This window comes from Python bivittatus, unplaced genomic scaffold (genome assembly GCF_059951505.1).
Source record: "Python bivittatus isolate LINGU-HERP-01145 unplaced genomic scaffold, Pbiv_v1 ctg000700_np1212, whole genome shotgun sequence".
Taxonomy (NCBI): Eukaryota; Metazoa; Chordata; class Lepidosauria; order Squamata; family Pythonidae; genus Python; species Python bivittatus.
The window spans coordinates 39833464-39853587 of record NW_028277098.1 but is presented as its reverse complement, the minus strand read 5'-3'; the positions used below and the strand labels follow the sequence as shown (position 1 = coordinate 39853587).

Below are 20124 nucleotides of genomic sequence, written 5' to 3'. Positions count from 1 at the left end.
CTCATGTGGCTTGAGGGGGGTAGTTTTTCGCATTGCTAAACTTTATTTATTTATTCTAAGTTTGATGAGAACTAGCATTAATGCATGAATTGGTATTTGAAAGGCTACAGGAGTTGAATACTTCTGCACCTGTAAATCCTTTGTTAGTATCCATTTCTGTTCTTTAGGCAAGCATTTATAGTGTTGAATAATGGTTTCCATGGTTGTCAAGGTTTTCTTATCCCCAAATATTGCTCTGAACTAGATTGGTTTGTCCCCAAAAGGAGTGTGTGCTGCAACTGTATTTTATTGTAAAATGACAGATGTTTGATCCTTCTTAAAAAGAAAAGAAAAACATAACCTTTCAAATTGTTCAGTTAAATTTATTTTATTGTGCTTTTGTTAATTTAAAAGTTTGTGCTATGGCTTTATTAGTAGGTTATTTTGAAGTCTCTTTTGATTTAATATTTGTATAAGCTGTTATCCATTCTATCTATCTGTCTGTCTATTGACACACACACATACATATAGTATACACACACACACATACAGTACCTATGTGCATACATACATACACACACATACACATCTACATCTTATCTTATTGGTAGTCCCTCTCAAAGTAGTGCTAATGATTTCTATTACATTTCCAGGCCATTTTGGGTTCCTAGAGTTCAGGCTTATCTTCCATACTTTCAGTATAGGAAATCATTGTGGAAGAATTATAATGTCATCAGTATGCTGTGGACATGCTGATTTAATGTTTTCTAACAAATCCTGTGGAGTCTGGGCCCTATCCTGACATTGGGATGGTTGAGGGAGAACAAGGTAAATTTAATTTAGATAAAACAAGGGTTGTTTTTTTTTCCTTATTGAGAGTTCTGCTAATGTAAGTGATGGTATGAAACCAGTTCCAGATAGGTTACCTCCTCTTGAAGGATAAGGTGTGAGCTTGGGATGCTTTTGTTGGGGACTTATTACTGTCTGGAGAAGAACTCATAAGAGCGGTAACAATTGAACCTGGCCTTGTTTGTGAATTAATTGCTTCCATGAGAAACTATTTTTGTGTCCTCTTTGTGGGCTGGCTTCATATCTGCCACAGTTAGACTGGAGAGCATGAAGGACAATGGGCTTATCAGTGGTGGCCAGTATTTTTGATGGTCAGTGTTTCTCAGACGACTAAGTTATATCTCCCTCTATAATACCGGCTTTAAGCTGGCCTTGAGAATTTCTCTGCAACCATGCATTTCCATAACAGTATAAATAGCTTATGTGACCAGAGCAGTCTTCTAACTGCACATCTTTCTGATGTGTTTTTCTGTCTTTGTATCCCTTCCTTTAATTGCATTCCTTGGTGACACCAAAGTAGTTTTAAGGTATTTTGAAAGGATTTATTAATAAGTAAACAGTAACTTTCAACTGCTAAATGACATTTTGATATCACTGTTTGATATAATAGAAGTTGTATGGAAAAATAGGTTCTTCAATTTTGTATGAAAATTCTGTTCCTTGCTTGCTGCATGTTTTATTGCATGCAATACTGAAAGAAAGATATTGATTTTGGATTTCTATTTGTGATCTAATTAAGAAATGGTGAATGAGTGCAACTAGATTGTACTACTTGATTATCATAAAGTCAACCCAAGTGCGGTATTCCAAAATCAGGAGAAATACAGGTAGTCCTTGACTTATGACCATTCATTTAATGAGCGTTTGAAGTTACACTGGTGCTGAAAAAAGTGATTTACAACCGATCCTCACATTTACAACTGTTTGCAGCGTCCCCGTGATCACATAATCAATATTTGGGCACTTGAAACTGACATGTATTTACGACAGTTACAGCATCCTGGGGTCACATGATTGCCTTTTGCAACTTTCCCAGCCAGCTTCTGACAAGCAAAGTCAATGGAGGAAGACAGATTCATTTAACAACCACGTGATTTGCTTAACAACCGCAGCAAAAAAGGTTGTAAAATTGGGCATGACTCACTTAACAACTGCATTACTTAGTGACAGAAGTTCCAGTCCCAATTGTGGTCATAAACCAAGAACTACCTGACAACTTAGAATTTTCTCTGTTTACTAACAGGAAACAGTAGAGTGGAGTTAGAGGCAAACAGGTAGTCCTCGCTTAATCATTCATTCAGTGACCATTCAAAGTTTTGATAGTGCTGAACAAAAGATAGTTACAGCCAGTCTTTGAAGTTACAGCTGTTGCAGTGCCCCCCAGTCATGTGATCAAAATTCAGACGCTTGGTAGCCCATCTGCATTTACAACTGCAGCGTGCGCTTCAACTCCCCCCACTCACCTATCTCCCCCATCTCTGCCCTTTTAGCTGCCCTGTACTCTTCCGCCTTCCACTGCCACCCTCTGCTGATCTTCTCCATCTTCCTCCTCCTGCTGCTGACAAGGTGTGCCCGGCTGGGGCAGCTGCTGGCCCTTCGCAGTGCCTCTGTGGGAGGAAGGAGATGGCAAAGGTCAGCGGGAGGCGGCAGGGTAAGCAGTGGCAGTGGAGTGCAGGGTGGTTAAAAGGGCAGGGGTCTGGGGAGATAGGCAAGTGGGAGGAGTTGAAGCAGAGGCGAGCACGCCAGGGCAGGAGGAGCATCAGGTCCTTGCCTAATGACCGCAACCAGGACTACCAGAACTGCCATCACTAAGCGGTGTGGTCACATGATGCTAACAACCACTTCCCTTAGGGACAGAAGTCCCAGTCCCAATTAGGGTTGTTAAGCAAGGACTATCTGTAGTTTGGGAATACTGCTGATAAATTTCCAGAGCGCCTGGTAAGAATGAGAGAAGGGATGTCCTTATTGTTTATCATGTGCTGCAAGAGGAAAAGGAAAAATTCTGTAAAATTATTAGCCCTCAGGAAAGAAAATGAACTGGCATATGTTCAGAGGAAACTGAGTAAAAAATGGGTGAACAAAGGGCTAGGCGGAATAGACAGGATGAGCTATAAGAAAGAATTAAAATCCAGAATCATTGCCTTGGGATGAGGTTCACAAGGATGAATGGAAGTTTCATTCCATTCTCATCTTGGCCAGAATAATATCAGACATTTACAGCTTTTCTTTTCTTTTCCTTTTTCTTTTCTTTTCTTTTCTCTTCTTTTCTTTTCTTTTTGCTAGTGATTTTAATATAGTGATATTGATATCAGATAAGCTACACTACTTAAAAAAAATAGAAGCTCATATTTTCATTCATTTCTGGGCAGACTGTGCTTTCCACCTAGTGGGGAAATATATTTTGATATTTTTCTCCTACTTAAAAAATGCTTCTTTAAGTCTTTTGTGTTAATAGCGTTTGGTGTTGTTAAATTTTATACTGCAGGATTGGTTGTACAAAATAATATAGCATTTCACACATACAAAGCAATGTGAGAACTGCAGGTTTTAATTGATGCTTTATTGTTGCAATTGTTGGAATAAACTTTGGAAAGATCATTCCATACAGGATATAGACAAGTTTAAGGATATCCATTCAGGATATGGCTTGGGGGTGTTGTTCCTTTTTTAGCTCCAAGACAGACAGTATATTAAACACTGCCCGAAATTCTGTTGTTGCTCTAAATTTATTCAGTTCCATAATACGCTGTCTTAATTGCAAGATTCTTGCTCTGAGCAGGGGGTAAGGCTACATGAACTCCACTCCTTTCTGACTTTCAAATTTTGTGTTCCTGTGATTTGTGGCTCAGTCAAGCAAAACAGTGCATTAAATCTTTGCTCCTAATATTGTACTCATGGACACTCACATCCATTTACCTGTACTCCAGTGTGCTTGGGGAGTTCTCAGGCTGGGAAGGCTGGAGTCTGCCAGAAAAGATGAATTTCCTTTCATACAGGAAGACTCAGCAAAGTAAAACAAAGCAGACACGAAGTAAATTATTTCTGCTTTTCAAATATCTCTTGTGGTATCCGCTTTACCATTACTTTATCTCAGCACTTTCATCACGTAAATTTTTGCTAACAGGGAAGGAAGGCAAGAGGAGATAATGAGGATACTTGGTTAGAAAATCATGTGGCTTCAGCCTTGAATTTGCACTGTGTTACAATTCTGCAGTTGGCTCCATTTTAAAAATTAGTATAATCAGTTATATAGCTATAAATGCTCTTGGCTTCAAAATTCATTTTATTTTAATCTGCCATAGTCAAATGCACTCTGCAAATCTGCATGATATGAAAAGTTGCCATTTCTTTTACCTTTTTTTCCTCTTTTTTCCAGAAAATTGCATTCTTTAATCCACTAAAGATACTGTGCCCTTCTTAACTAATGTGGCCATTTTTAAAACTGACAGTAGTCTGGCCTGTCTGGTAAATTTTAATAAACATCACAAGCTATGTGCAGACATTTTATTTTAAAACGAGCAGTGTCCTTTTGCCCCATGAATATTTTTTCCTGCACCAAAAATATTTTATGTACTGACTAAACCGTTTTTAAAATATGACTATTGCCCCTCAAAAATAACCTTAATTATTTGATAATTTTGCAGAAGACTTTGTCCTATCATGGTAATCTATTACAAATTGCAGTGATGACAAAATTATGAACCATACCCTGCAACACGATAAAGCAGACTCTGGCTTTTGAACTTGCATCTTGATGTCAGACCCAAGTATATTAATCACCTGCTTTATGTCACCATTCATACTTTGTCATTGGCCACCTGCCTATGTCTCCCAATTCCAAAAATGCCTGAAAATGCAATCAGAGAAGCCAACTAGACTAAGTTTACTTTAGAGTTTAAAGCTTTGGTCCCTTGGCATCTGATGAGTGTAAGAGACTCATGTCAAGACTGAATAAATCCTAGGGTGACACTCCTAGTTCAGTTGAAATAAAGTTGTGAAATAACTTTTGTGCTAATCTTATATTCATTTTATATATTTCTGGGAATTTTAGGGTTCCTTCCTATTCCTTTACTACTTTTTCTTGGAAAATGTGAATCTTCTGCTCATGAGTTTCTGTTATAAGCTTTCTGAAAACTAAATCTCTCTATATCAGTGTAGGTGATTCTATATGAAAAATAAATGTAAGGAGCAATAAGAGATCAGGTACTGTAAGTAACTGTCAGACCTTGTTAAGGATGAGGCATGGTTAAGCCAGGAAAGAACAGAAATCAAAACAGAGGCAATTCTTAAGACAACTGGGGAGGAATTTTCTTGTTTCCCTTCTAAAATATCTTAACAGAAAACTCCTACAGAAGTTGGGAGTTATCACATGACACACTTTGGTACATTGGAATAAGTAGGTTTCTCTTTTGATATGGCTGGACTGAACACTTTTCTTCTTTAGCTGATTTTATGGTTATGGCATTGAACTCCAGGATAACATCATGAACATCATATTCTTAAGTGTTACAGCAGTACTAAGAATGTCCCAACTCCTGCAAAATGTTATCTTTAAAAGTGAGGGAGAGATTACTTGAACTTAAAGTCAAGATTTAAAATATATTTATACTTTAATACAATGCCCTCTTTATATAGTTATGGTAACTTCTACAATTCCCCCATCAAGTTTCTTTCAAAATCATTTATTGTTCCACTTACATTGTTATGTGTTTCTGAATTTCCCTAAGCAGTTAAAAAATGTGAAGAAAAAGCTGCACTGCTTAGTTTCCTTTGGATGAAAGCACACTGGAGAATTAATGGATTCTGTAAATTATATGCATTATTTGTAAATATACAAGCAGAACACAAGGGGAGGCAAACAAATACTTAATAGTCAATCTAGCTGTTATTTGTGCTCCTAAAGCTGCATGAATAATTCCAGCTATTGCCCATCTGACACCTTGTAACTGTCTGTTAACTTTTCTTTTTATGGTGCATCTATAGTCCTTCTTTTCTTTTTATCAAGGGCATACTCACAAACATCCTATAGAGCACTGGGCCCAAACCTTGATCTTGCAGATGAATTATCTCTACTAGCTGGGAATTCTGGGAGTTGAAGTCCATACATCTTAAACGTTTGTGAGGTTGAAAAACACTGATTTAGAAGACCATTTACATAGGAATAGGGAACTTCCATTGGACTAATGTGGATTGCAGAGACTCTTCAGGCTAGCTCACAAAAACTTCATTCTGGGTGTACAATCAGATCCTGATTTGATTGATAATTTGAGTTGCATAAGGTAGGTTCCCAGACCATATGTTATGCATTTTACTTTTTCTGTCATCGTCTACATCAGTGTTTCTCAACCTTGGCAACTTTAAGATGAGTGGACTTCAACTCCTAGAATTCCCCAGCCATCCTTGCTGGCTGGGGAATTTTGGGAGTTGAAGTCCACTCATCTTAAAGTTGCCAAGGTTGAGAAACACTGGTCTAGATCTTTCTGAATTTCTGGAAGGTTTCAGCCTTTTTCTGTTAGGTTTAATATATTTGGTTCTTCTGCAGTGTTGTCCAGAGTTTTTCATTATGTTCTGGAGCTACAGCAAGGTTCTTCAAAATTCTCTGGAGGTGCTCTTGCTACTAAATAATTTCTTCTTGTTGCTTTCACTCAGTCATGTCTGAATTTAAGTAAAGTTGAACAGGTCAGTGACATAGTGGTTAACTTAAGGAAGGAGTGGAGATTAAACCTTTTTTTTTTTTTTTTGCCCTTTTTCTTTATGATTTGGCAATGCAGGTATGCATGGACTGAATGGTGGGTGACTTTTCTATATGGATGGTGGATATCAGGAAGTTGAACTATTTTTGCTGCCTGAAGTTCATTGAAGTCCTCATCTTCTAATTCAGAATTTGGGACCTATGCACAATTGATTTCTCAATTTACTACTGAGCAAATAGAAAATGAAAATGGCAGTGTTTGAAATGGAGTGTTTGGAAGGGGAAGTATAGGCTGAATTCTTCTGACACACATCTCTACTTTTGACTTAAAATGTAAAATATGACTTTTTTTACATTTTCACTCTGCTTTGCATGGTATTAGAATATGCCTCCCTCCACTCAATCAGGCCCTTTCCTCAGTTTCCCCTGGGCTGAAATAAATTATCTACCCCTGATCTATAGTTAACATTATAACATATCATAGCTACAGTTCTAGCTCTTCAAATACTTTATTAGGTACAGATCCAAAGCAACCTACTTAGTTATCTAAACAAAGATTAGAACAAAAACCAGGCATTATCAAAAATTACTAAACAATGTACGGTAAAAACATGACGGACACACACTTTAACTTTGGTACATGAGCAGTCTGGAGGATTTTCTGCCATTGAAAATCTAGTGTCTCTCCCAGAATCAGCATGCCAAGATCTTGGGAACATAGTCTGAACTGCCGCTTTGTGAAAGAGGATAGCTGTTTTTGGCTTCTTATCTACACTTTCATTAAAATTGTTTCCCTGCTATTGGGGTTGGCATTAATCTGTTATAAACTTCTTGTGCTTTTGTTTTTAACTGAAATCTAGCTATAGCAGTATTTAAAATATATAACATTGAAAGACAGTTTCACATAGTATATCTTACACTGCTGGGAACTTAGTACTGCAGAAGATTTGATCATTATGATTAGGATAATTTAGAAGAAACAAAAAAGCTGTTGTGGGTGTGTACTATAGACCACCTAACCAAGCAGAAGATGTAGATGAAATAGTTGCAAGTCAGATGGCCATGGTATCCAGGAAACACACCACTGTGGTAATGGAAGATTTCAGCTACCCCAACATCAAGTGGAAGAGCACCACATTTTTGACATACTTTGCAGACAATTCATCATCCAAAAGGTGGAAGATGGAACTAGAAGATCAGCTAAATGCAACTTAATACTTACTAACAAGGAGGAAATGGTCAGGAAGTGGAAGCTGTAGAAACATTGGGAGAGTATGACCATGTAAGTCTAGAATTCATCATATTGCATGCAGGGAAAACTGAAGATAGTTTAGTGATCTAGATTTCAAGAAATCTGACTTTAGTTACCTAATGGATTCCATGGATGGAAATCCTAATGGGAAAAATGGTTCAAGTGTGTTGGGAAATTCTCAAAAATAAGATAATTAAGTTCCAAAGAAAAGACTTGTCCAGCACCCACATTAGCATCATTTTTTTACCAGGTGAAGGCCCTTCTGTTTTCTCAGGTTTTTAAATTGTATTTTGATTGTATTGTTTTAGATTTTAAGCGACTGCCTTGCTACTGCCTAGTTTATATATTGCTATCATTTTTAATTTGATTGTATATGTTTTTATTCAGATTGTAATTTTTAGTCTGCTTTATTTTAAACCACCCAGAGAGCTTTGATTATTGGATGGTTTAAATTTTAGGTAGACAGACAGATAACACAGACAGTACTAAAGAGAAATAAAAATAGGCCACACCTTATGAAACAGGTGAGATTGCATAAAGACCTCTCTAATAAACTAGAAAGAGGGGCATATATTGATTTTTGTATTGATTTCTGTTCTTAAATCTTTTTAGCAATTGTAAATCACCCAGAGTTGCTGGGAGTCAGGCGGCATATCATATTAATAAATTATTGTTGGTTGCACCATATGCCAGATGTTTAGACTGGATTTGGCATCATGATGATGATGATGATGATGATGATGACAACGACTACTACTACTACTATAATAAAAGCACAATACTAGCAGAATACTGACTCAAATCTGTAAGGATGGGGTCAGGAAATCTAAGATTCAGAATGAGCTAAAGCTCACAAAGAATACAAAACAAACAAGGTTTCTTTGGGCATGTGTGGAACAAGAGGAAATGGTTGGTCCACTGGTGGAGAGGATGGCAAGATAGTGCCAAACAACAAGAAGGCTAAAGTGCTTAATTCCTATTATACATCTGTGAATGGTCCAACTGTCAGAAGCCACACCATGGGCAGCGGAAGAGAAGTGCAGGTCAAAATAGTTAAGGCATTGGTTATAGAACACCTAGTTGCTTTGAATGAATTTGAGTCTCCAGGACCAAACAGATTACATCCCAGGGTGCTAAAGTGGGTGGATGTGTTTTGAGAACTATTGGCTATAATCTTTGAGACCTCCTGGAGCACAGGGGAAGTGCCATAATATTGGTGAAGAGCTAACATTATTCCAGTCTTAAAAAGAGGGGTAAAGTGGCCCCAGGAAACTACACACCAAGCATTTAGAAAGGAACAAGATAATTATTAGAAACCGGCATGGAACTGTTAAAAGTAGGTCATGCCAGACAAATGCTTTTGCTTTTTTTTGATGAAGTGACTAAATTACTAGAGGAATGTTGTGGATGTAGTATACTTAAACTTTAGTAAGGCATTTGATAAAATTAATCATAGCCTCACTGAGTCAACTACCATACCCAACAAATGGTCCTTAATGAATCTATGACTGCATGGAGTGAGGTATGCAGTAGGATATCCCAGTTTCTGTCAGGTGCTCTTCATCATTTTCATAAATGACTTAGATGATGAGATAGAAAGAATGCTCATTGAATGTGTGAGCAATACAAAACTGCGGGTGGGAGGAGGGATTGCTACCTCTGAAGGCAGGCTCAAGGTTCAAAAGGATGTTAATAAATTTGAATATTGGGAGCTATACAGCAATATGCAGTTTAGTAGTGAGAAATGTAAGGTTCTGCACTTAGGCATGAAAAATCAGATGCACAAGTAAAAGATAAGTGGTCAACAGTAGTATTTGTAGGTGTCCTGGTAGACCACAGATGAAGCATGAGCAGGCAGTGTAAAGCAGCTGCCAAGAACCCCAATGCAATTTTGGGCTGCATCAACAGAGATATAGTATCAAGATCATGAGAAATAACCATTCTGATCTATGCTGCACTGGACAGACTGCACTTGGGATACCATGCCCAGTTCTCTGTGCCACAATACAAGATGGACACTGAGGAACTAGAAAGAATACAAATAACAGTGATAAAGATGGTGAGGGGCTTGGAAGCTAAATCTATGGAGAAAGGTCAAAGGAACTGGGTATGTCTAGCCCAAAGAACAGAAGGCTGAGGGAAGTCTTCCAATATTTAAAGGGCTGTCACAGGCAAGAGGATGTTCCAGGGTACGGCAAGAACCAGCAGGTGGAAGCTTTACAGAGAAAGATCCAAACTCAAAATAAGGAAGAATTTCCTGACTGTGAGAGCTATTAAACAGTAGAACAGCTTGCCCCCTGGAGTCATTACTGGAGATTTTCAAGCAAAGATTGGACAACTTTTTGTCTGGGGTGTTATGATAATTCCTTCCCTGAACAAGAAATTTGGACTAGAAGCCCCTTCTAACCTTATGATTCTAAATGCTTTCTTCCACTTCACTTATTTCTGAATTGCTAGCCATACTTTCCAGCAAAACTCTGGGCTGCAGACAACCTTCAATTTTATTTTCTGACACCCACCAGGCATTTGTGGTGCCCAAATACTTTTGTGAAGTAAGTTGTACTAAATACTGATGCCTTGCTAGTTTTCCACTTAATTATTATTTAATTAAAATAATCTTTTTAAAATTTAGAATGAAAGGGAACCATCCAAGTACTAAAAGAGGTATCCGCAAGACCATTGCTATCTGTAGGCATCAAATCACATATGTAAAACAATCATGCATTGTATATGCCTGATGAAAGAAAAACAACCTGCCTTCGATAGTTTCTTCGGTTTGTTTTTAATGTTCTACTGGTAACCACTGGAAGCAACTGTCATCCTCTTTCAGGCACACAATATTTCACTGAGTCTAATGAATCACTGTTGAGATGTAGCTGCCTTTTGTATATTTTCAGGTTTTACACAGCCTCACTTCAGTTATGCCCATCTGACTATAGCCAACAAAAATCTATTAATGAATATGAAACTACAATAAATGCAGCAGGTCAATAGTAGTACTTGGAGACAAGTATGAGCTTTCCATTGCAGCCATTAAGTAAAATAATTAAATACCCTTCATTTGTTCTTATAGACATAGATACGATGACAGAAACTTAGCATTGGATCAATATGTCTCTCTTTCTTTGCAATTTATGGAGCAGCCATTGACCATTATCTGTGACAATCATCTGTTTCATTGACATTATTGCATTAGAACCATAGAAGTTACAGATGGAAGGACTGTCAGAAAATTGCATCTTTTTTCCCTTAGGCAATGCAGTATATCTTCTTGGGCTTTGTTTTTCTAAATGTGAATCCTTTCCAATATTCCTTAGCAATGTGGAACTTGTTTTAGCTTGTGTCCTTCCCATACCACTGGAAGTCATGGGTGGAACCCATACAGTAGCCCTTTCCCACAACATATGGCTTCCTTCTATAGTTGTTTCCTTTCCATTATTATAATGATGGAAAGAGTTCTGAATTTATTTTTAAGGATCCACATATAAAGGGAGGACTAATTATTCATTACTCATATATTCTCAGGAAGAAAACACACTTGGTGGGGGAGAGATAACACTTCATCCTTGGTATCCCCAGAATAATAATTAGGATTGCCAAGTCTGTTTTTAACCAGAATAATATGCATTAAATATGAGTGTATTTAAACACTGAAGTTGTCTTGGGAAAGTAGCAAGTTTGTTAAAACAGATTTGGTCCCAGACTTCTTCTGTTGTTATTCATACATCCTCTTTAGTCTTGCAAAGGCTTTTGCTGACGCTGATCAGCTCACATTGGCAGCCTGAAAAAAGAAAGGAGAGAAAGCTGGGAAAGAGGCTACAGTAGTACCTCTGTTTCCTCTCTCTCTCTCCTCTTCCAACCATTACATCACCAGAGGTTATCTCAGGCTTTTCCAGCTGAGAAATTTACTGAACTTATTATATTCAAAGTTTCCACTTTAAATTGTGCTTAGCAATTTTAGTGGAATGGCCAAGTCTATAAGTTGGAACACTGGAAGTTTCCAGCCTCCTCTTCCAGAAACTCTGAGTCTTTACTCCCTGGTCCTGCTTTCTGCTTTGAGGCAGCAGCTTCATAGTTTCTGCTACTTATCATCCAGAAGCACCTCATATGGCATCTTTCTCCCCTCCCCCTTTCTGATGCATAAGAGAAACAGGGTCCTTACCCCTAGTGCTCTCTTTCTAGTGAATAAAAGGAAAAAATGGAAAAATAGAAGTAATTTCAAGAGTACACATCTCTGGTTATGGCAGTGTTGTCCAAACTTGGCCACTTTAAGATGAGTGGACTTCAACTCCCAGAATTCCCAAGCCAGCCAGAATTCTGGGAGTTGAAGTCCACCCATCTTAAAGTGGCCAAGTTTGGACAACACTGGGTTATGTAGTGTAGAGGCACGTAAGCAGGGTTCATCTCTTCTTCCCCTCTTTGGGAAATAGTCAAGTCTCACCAGAGGTAAGCAAAATCAAACATAATTTAAGAAGAGAAAAGGGAAAATGTAAACTTTTTTTTTTAACTTATTAGAATGCAAACACTCAACATTGGTAAGGATAAATTATAGAGCTTTTCAGATCACAAAGTTGTAGCTGATAATTTCAAAAAGAAAAATCTCCCCTCCCACATGCATACACACACACATACAACCAAAAAAAAAAGGGCATTGCTTCAGGCAGACCACAATATCACATTGGTCTGCTACAAATGGTGTGTTCTCCCTGTGAGATAGAAGATGTTGTAATGTAATATTAAGGATTACAAGAAGTTTATAAATAAAAGTAATATCTTCATGCCGAGCCTGGGTAAAAGCTGAAATCAGACACAGTTCACTGGCTTTTACAAAGAAATAAAAGATAATTAGACTTGACTTAGCGCATCACAAAGAAATAGCACACACTCGCTATCTGAGTGTTTTTATCTATTCCTACAGAGATAGGAGACTCTTGAAATAGATATACCCCTTGCTTTAGTTTACCCAGACTGTTCTAGCTTCTTAGAAATTCCCAACCATTAATCAGAGGCTATGGAGAACAGTATTAAACCCACAACTAAAAAGTAATTAAACCTAACTAAAAGTAATTAAACCTACTTACTTGATCCCACAACTTCTGTCCTTATTTTTTAAAAAACTGAAACTTGTTCCTATCACCAGCAAAGGGGAGCTGAGGGTAATTTGACCCTGTACTCTGTGGGTACTGACAAAGCAAACCTCTTTCTTGTGGACGTGGATTATATGCCTGAGCCTATGACAATGTCTATTATGATTCTGAACTGGCAGTTTTTACAGGCTATGGCCACAATAGGAATAAAGTACAGTCTGAAATACAGCATCATCGTTTAAACATAAAAATAGATACAGTGGGGCAAAAAAGTATTTAGTCAGCCACCAATTGTGCAAGTTCTCCCACTTAAAAAGATGAGAGAGGCCTGTAATTTTCATCATAGGTATACCTCAACTATGAGAGACAAAATGGGGGAAAAAATCCAGAAAATCACATTGTCTGATTTTTAAAGAATTTATTTGCAAATCATGGTGGAAAATAAGTATTTGGTCACCTACAAACAAGCAAGATGTCTGGCTCTCACAGACCTGTAACTACTTCTTTAAGAGGCTCCTCTGTCCTCCACTCATTACCTGTAGTAATGGCACCTGTTTGACCTTGTTGTCAGTATAAAAGACCCCTGTCCACAACCTCAAACAGTCACACTCCAAACTCCACTATGGCCAAGACCAAAGAGCTGTTGAAGGACACCAGAAACAAAATTGTAGACCTGCACCAGGCTGGGAAGACTGAATCTGCAATAGGCAAGCAGCTTGGTGTGAAGAAATCAACTGTGGGAGCAATAATTAGACAATGGAAGACATACAAGACCACTGATAATCTCCCTCGATCTGGGGCTCCACGCAAGATCTCACCCCGTCAAAATGATCACAAGAACGGTGAGCAAAAATCCAAGAACCACATGGGGGGGACCTAGTGAATGACCTGCAGAGAGCTGGGACCAAAGTAACAAAGGCTACCATCAGTAACACACTATGCCGCCAGGGACTCAAATCCTGCAGTGCCAGGCGTGTCCCCCTGCTTAAGCCAGTACATGTCCGGGCCCGTCTGAAGTTTGCTAGAGAGCATTTGGATGATCCAGAAGAGGACTGGGAGAATGTCATATGGTCAGATGAAACCAAAGTAGAACGTTTTGGTCTAAACTCAACTTGTCGTGTTTGGAGGAGAGAGGATGCTGAGTTGCATCCAAAGAACACCATACCTACTGTGAAGCATGGGGGTGGAAACATCATGCTTTGGGGCTGTTTTTCTGCAAAGGGACCAGGATGACTGATCCGTGTAAAGGAAAGAATGAATGGGGCCATGTATCGTGAGATTTTGAGTGAACACCTCCTTCCATCAGCAAGGGCATTGAAGATGAAACATGGCTGGGTCTTTCAGCATGACAATGATCCCAAACACACCGCCCGGGCAACGAAGGAGTGACTTCCTAAGAAGCATTTCAAGGTCCTGGAGTGGCCTAGCCAGTCTCCAGATCTCAACCCCATGGAAAACCTTTGGAGGGAGCTGAAAGTCCGTGTTGCCCAGCGACAGCCCCAAAACGTCACTGCTCTAGAGGAGATCTGCATGGAGGAATGGGCCAAAATACCAGCAACAGTGTGTGAAAACCTTGTGAAGACTTACAGAAAACATTTGACCTCTGTCATTGCCAACAAAGGATATATAACAAAGTATTGAGATGAACTTTTGATATTGACCAAATACTTATTTTCCACCATGATTTGCAAATAAATTCTTTAAAAATCAGACAATGTGATTTTCTGGATTTTTTTCCCCATTTTGTCTCTCATAGTTGAGGTATACCTATGATGAAAATTACAGGCCTCTCTCATCTTTTTAAGTGGGAGAACTTGCACAATTAGTGGCTGACTAAATACTTTTTTGACCCACTGTAGATTAAAGTAGTTTATATCAGTAAAAAAAGAAATAAAGCATCTTCAAATCAAGTTTGTTTGACATTTCTGAATATTTTCTGAACACTTTTCAAAGGCAGTGCCATGTAGGTAGCATTACAGTAGTCAAAGTATATATAAGTAAATCGTATGTTGCCCTAGCCAGATCTGACCCCTGCCCAAACTATACCTGTATGATTTTAGATGAGCCAAGTGATAGAAGAAATTTTTCTTTTAAAAAGTCATATTTAAAAGAGAGAATTTTGAAAGTTCCAGGGTTGTGCATGAACTAGAAATGGAGAGGGAGGTGGGAGAAATTGGAATGGAGAGGGGGTGGGAAGATGGATTGAGTTACAGGCATCCCGATTGAGTAAAAAAAGAGAATTTTTCAGTGTGGATGAAGGGTGAGACATTTGCAACAAGACATTTTCTATAATATTTCTTTTTGTGACCAGTGTACTCTTTAATAAGGTATGACATTTTCTCTGACACTTTTATGAGAAATGTTGGTCCGTGTTACTAAAACTTTATTTAAACTTAACATTCAATTTCATGTCAGTTACACACAAGTATGCACAACTCTCTTATTGCAGAGTTTCTCACCTGGTTTTTTTGTCTGTTTCAATTCTAATTTTTAGAAGTGATTTTTGTTTTTGTTTGTTTTGAGAATTTTGGTCCAGGAGATATTCTGTTCTTTTGATACTACTTATCTGTCTTGATCACACTGAATCCTATAATCACATTTTGCTTTTCAAAACTCTTATTGAGAGTAACAGTGTCTTTCAAAAGACACTTTAACTTGCAAGGAACTGTGTGGACTGAAACCATGCTGGGTCTGCAACCAGCTCAAATTTAGGCTGTGAAAGAGTCAAGGAAAGTTATGGATGCTGTCTAAAGCCCCCTCTATGTAAGTGCAGATTTAACAAAACAACTGTGACCTCTGCTTGATGCAGTCCTTGTATCTCAATGGCTGCTGCCCTTGCCGCTCCCACATTGGAACACTGCATTGCAGCTACTCTTAATAACTGTTTGAAAAGTTCATGACCAAAGCAGAATTGAAGCACCTCCTTAATTTTGGTTAGTAAGTTCCTGATAAATATTGCATCTAGTGTCTGAATTAGTTTCTTGCCTGTCCTTCACAACACTTCAAGGTGCTAAATTTGGTCTTCCAAGTTCAGTTGAACAATCGTTGGTTTTATCAGGTTTCTTACAGTTGAAACAGTTGGTTATTCATGCCATCATATGTTTAATTTTGGATCTGTTGAATAAGGTTAGTTCTTCATTGACAATAACCAGAAATGGATTGGATTCTGTAGATCAACTACATTTTTCACATTTTTTCCATGTGTTGTCATTATCAATCTGAGATCATAGCACTTTCATTTATCCAAATGTATATTTTATTCTAACATAATTGTTTTCCTTCAGTGTTTTGTTGAAACATTTTTCAGCCCATTTCAATACACACCCAATGACAGCTAATAAATCATAAAAACGAAATAGCAAAACGTTAATAGAAAACCCTTCATTAAAATAAATTTTGAAAACTAAGAAATCCAGATCATAGATTTTATTCAGAGCTCTAGCAAAGATACAAATTATGAACAGTAGAGTAAGGGGATAATACTGGAGATGATAAATAGAAGGGGATTTCTCTTTCCATGTTCTGAGTGCATAAAAGAAAGTTCTGAAGTAAATCAAGTCTCCTTCAAAACCATCTCCAACTTCTATTTTCCATCAGGGAGGTTATCTCATTTAGCTGATAAAGTATCTCTTTTTGAATCTCTGCCATTTTGTGACTGTTCTGCCTATGTTTGGACACATAGCTTGCTGACTGAGGAATAGGGATATGAATAGTTATTTTGGAGCAAATAGGCTGAACTCCTGTTTACAGTTCCTTACTTTTAACAGTTCTGTAACGGAGACGACTCTGTTGAAATACATTTTTCATACAGCGTTCATTTTGTTGAACTTTTTGAAGGTGGAATGTGAGGGTGTTGCAAGACAACTCCAAACTGCATTTGTGCTGCTTTGAAGAAAGAGCACAAAGTATGTGGAATGTGTTGTTCTCAGTGTAAGATAAGCTAGAATGTGTTAATCAAATATTTTCATGATATGAAAGCAGTTAAGAAAACAGTAAAAAATTTTACTAATTGCTTTCTTAAGTAAACAGATCTATCATTAGGTTGTCAGGAAGAGTGACACTGAGCAGAAACACCCTGCTAATCCCCGAAGATAAGTATTTAACGTAATTAGGCAGACAGTGTCTCCTTTGTTGTGCGTCGCATTAATCAGGAGGAAAAGCTCAGTTTTACAGAAAAGAGTTTCTCTCAATATGCCTTTGTGCTGTTTCACTTCTTTTGTCGAGATAGCATACTTGAAGTAATGACAATTACAGTTGGGATGATAAAGTTCCTTGCTATTTGATATATAACATGAATCCTTATTTTCCATATTCTTTCTTTTCTCATGCAGCTGTGTGAGGTGCTGATAGATTTTTTAAAAATAATTTGGTTATCTTATGAGAATTAAGAAAATGTGTATTTATAGCTGAATATAGTATATACATTTAATAATTCTGCTTAGTGGACTACTTTCTTTTTTAAAAAAATTGTGAGGGGAACCCAAATTAAGGTTAAGCCACAGAGAAAGAGGGGATTAACTGTTTCTTCTGCACTATTTTCCAGGTATAACACCTCACTCTGGTATCTTGACTTTTTAAAAATTATATTGATTGGACCCAGAGAATTACCTCAAAGAGGAGAGGCTATTTTGACTAGATTCATTTTCCTCATACAGTTCTCTGAACTCCTAAAAAATGTTCTAATAGAGAAGTTAGCCTGTCCTTTCCAGAATGCAGCATTCTTTATGAAGAAATTTCATTCCAGATCCAAGCACTACGTTTAAAACAAAGAGATTTAGGAATGGCTCTTTTGCAGTTTGAAAATGGCATGAGGAGAAGGTTCTTTCCTTCTTAATGCTGCAGTCCCGTTCCAGAGCAAGGGCCCCAGCAGATTCATTTCACGAAGAAAACATAGAATTAAACACAAGATTAAAAAGCATAATTAAATTCATGTCTAGTTTGACATCTCCCTGCCTTCTTGATAGCTTTGATGGGAAAGGTTCAAATTAAAAAATAATAAGTAGACTTCATAAAGTAACAGTTACATGTCAAGTTAGTTAATTTGTTGGACAGAATGGAGTGTAGAAGTAAAAAATCTAATGCCTCACTGCAGTAAGGTTTTCAGTGCAAAGGCTAACTAGTCTAAGGTCTGATTTTAGCTGACAGAACTTTTTCTGAGATTCTTTACACTTCAGTCAATTTTAAGAGGGCCCATTGTATTCTTGTTCTCCTCTACAAAACATTTTGACCAACTTCCAAATTTTGCTTTAAGGTTATTGTAGTTTACAGTTGCACTCTTAAGCTTTCATAAAGGCAGTAGAGCACACATGTAGAAGAAACTGAATTAGTTGGTAGAATGTCACATAATTTTTTCTTCCTTTTTTTCACACCATGATTCTGTGAGGTGTCCAGAGTCAGTGATTGGGGTGGTATTCACTGTAAAATAAATATAAATAAGGAGGAAAATACCATTAATTTGGAACAATATTTCTCTCTCTGCCTGCACCCCTCTGTATAATTTCAGGGCACCTTGTAGGAACATCCCCTTCAGGGAGCTCTCCAGAGGGGATCAAGCCAAGAGTATTATATATACAGTACGTGAGTAAGGCATGCATCTGGGAGGCAGAAGTGGTTCATCAATGAACATCCATGGCAGGAAGTGTGGAAAACATTATTTTAGGGTGATAATAAGGCCTGTAAATCCAGATGAAAATGATCAGGATAGGTGAGGCATGTTAAGCACAAAAGAATTGAAACTGAAGACAGTTGAGAGAGCAGAAGTACATTTGTTTATTTATTTAGCAAATTTATATGGCCTTATATAACATTTATATGGTTATATCTCACTGGGCAGCATACAACTAACAATGAAAACAATGTCACAATCATTAAACGCTTAATAAACAAACTAAAAATATATAAAAAGCAATATTGTGGGAGAATAACGACCATCTAGGCACAATACAAGCATCTCACAGGCTCCCCATGGGTTCCCCAAGCTGGAAAAGCCATATTTTAAGGGCTTTCCAAAAGGCTAACAGGGATGGGGATAATCCCACGTTGATGGGAATGATGTTCCAGAGGGCAGGGGCCACAGCAGAAAAGGCACAACCTCTGGGTCCCATGAGATGGAACTCTTTAGCAGACAGGACCCACAACATACCTGATGAGATGGGTAGATGTAATCAGGAAGAGGCGGTCCCTCAAATAGCCTGGTCCTGTGACATGTAGGGCTTTGAAGGTCAAATGTTGTTTGTTGTTAGTTTGAAACTACAGGTGGAAACAGCAAATTTACAGTGGTGACTATATGACTACTTATAGGCAACACAAAGGAAAACATGGAAGCTGAACGGGTGATTATTCAGTCTGGTTCCCCAAAGGACTCACAAGAATTCTTGTAATGAAATACTCTGTAGCAATACAGGAACCATATCTTATATAGTGGGTGTCTGAAAGCTTGTAGGCATCAAGAATGTATATGGTACGGTGTCCCTCAGTGGGTGTATGTATCTGGGTGTATGTATGTATGTATCTGTCATGAAGCCTTTATCCATTTCCTTCCAAGACCAGAGAAGGAAACCATTTTCTCATGCACATCAGTTATCTGATGCAAATGGATAATTTCACAGAACATGTGAAATATATATGTTGTATCTGAAGACAGTAACTGAATGCAGTTTTGTCTCCATGACTTAAAGACTATGACAGGCCACAGACATAGCCCAGCCCAGCCTGGATCTTCTTCCAGCATTAGAATAGTGATGCTAGAACAGAATGACTTTAATCCATTTTCGTGGCACCAGTTTTCTAATGAAGGTTGCTGGCAAATAACATCACTGTGATTCTAGTGCCAATGGTGAGCCACTATTTGCTAAAATGTAACAAGATCAAAGTTCTGATCACTGTTTCTATCATGTTATCTAGATCTTCACCAACATAAGAAAGGTTATATTAAATCACAGAAACTAGTTAAAAAGTGTTGCTAGCTCCAAATAATGTCTTGCATCAGAGTTACACTTTAAATTCTTCTATTCATCTTCAAGTCATCATTTTCTTGATGTTACTGTCTCCAAATATAACATATACATTTATGGCTATTCATCTTTTTGATAAGAAATATTTTTAACTGCACTCCACAAAATGTTCTGTTACTTTAATTCTTCTTATTTTTTGCATTTTGTTGCCTCTGAAAAGTTCAGGGTGCCTTATTTGAATGTATTATATGTCAGTTATCATAACTATATATCACTACTTTTCTTTTTACTTAAACTTTTCCTGTTACTTAA

The 20124-nt window shown here is 37.7% G+C and overlaps 1 protein-coding gene across 11 annotated transcripts in view; it reads left to right on the top strand.

Annotated features, from left to right (window-relative positions):
• The window catches only part of NFIA (nuclear factor I A), a 331321-nt gene that overhangs the window by 238142 nt on the left and 73055 nt on the right, over positions 1 to 20124 (top strand). The gene's annotated exons all lie outside the window — the stretch shown is intronic.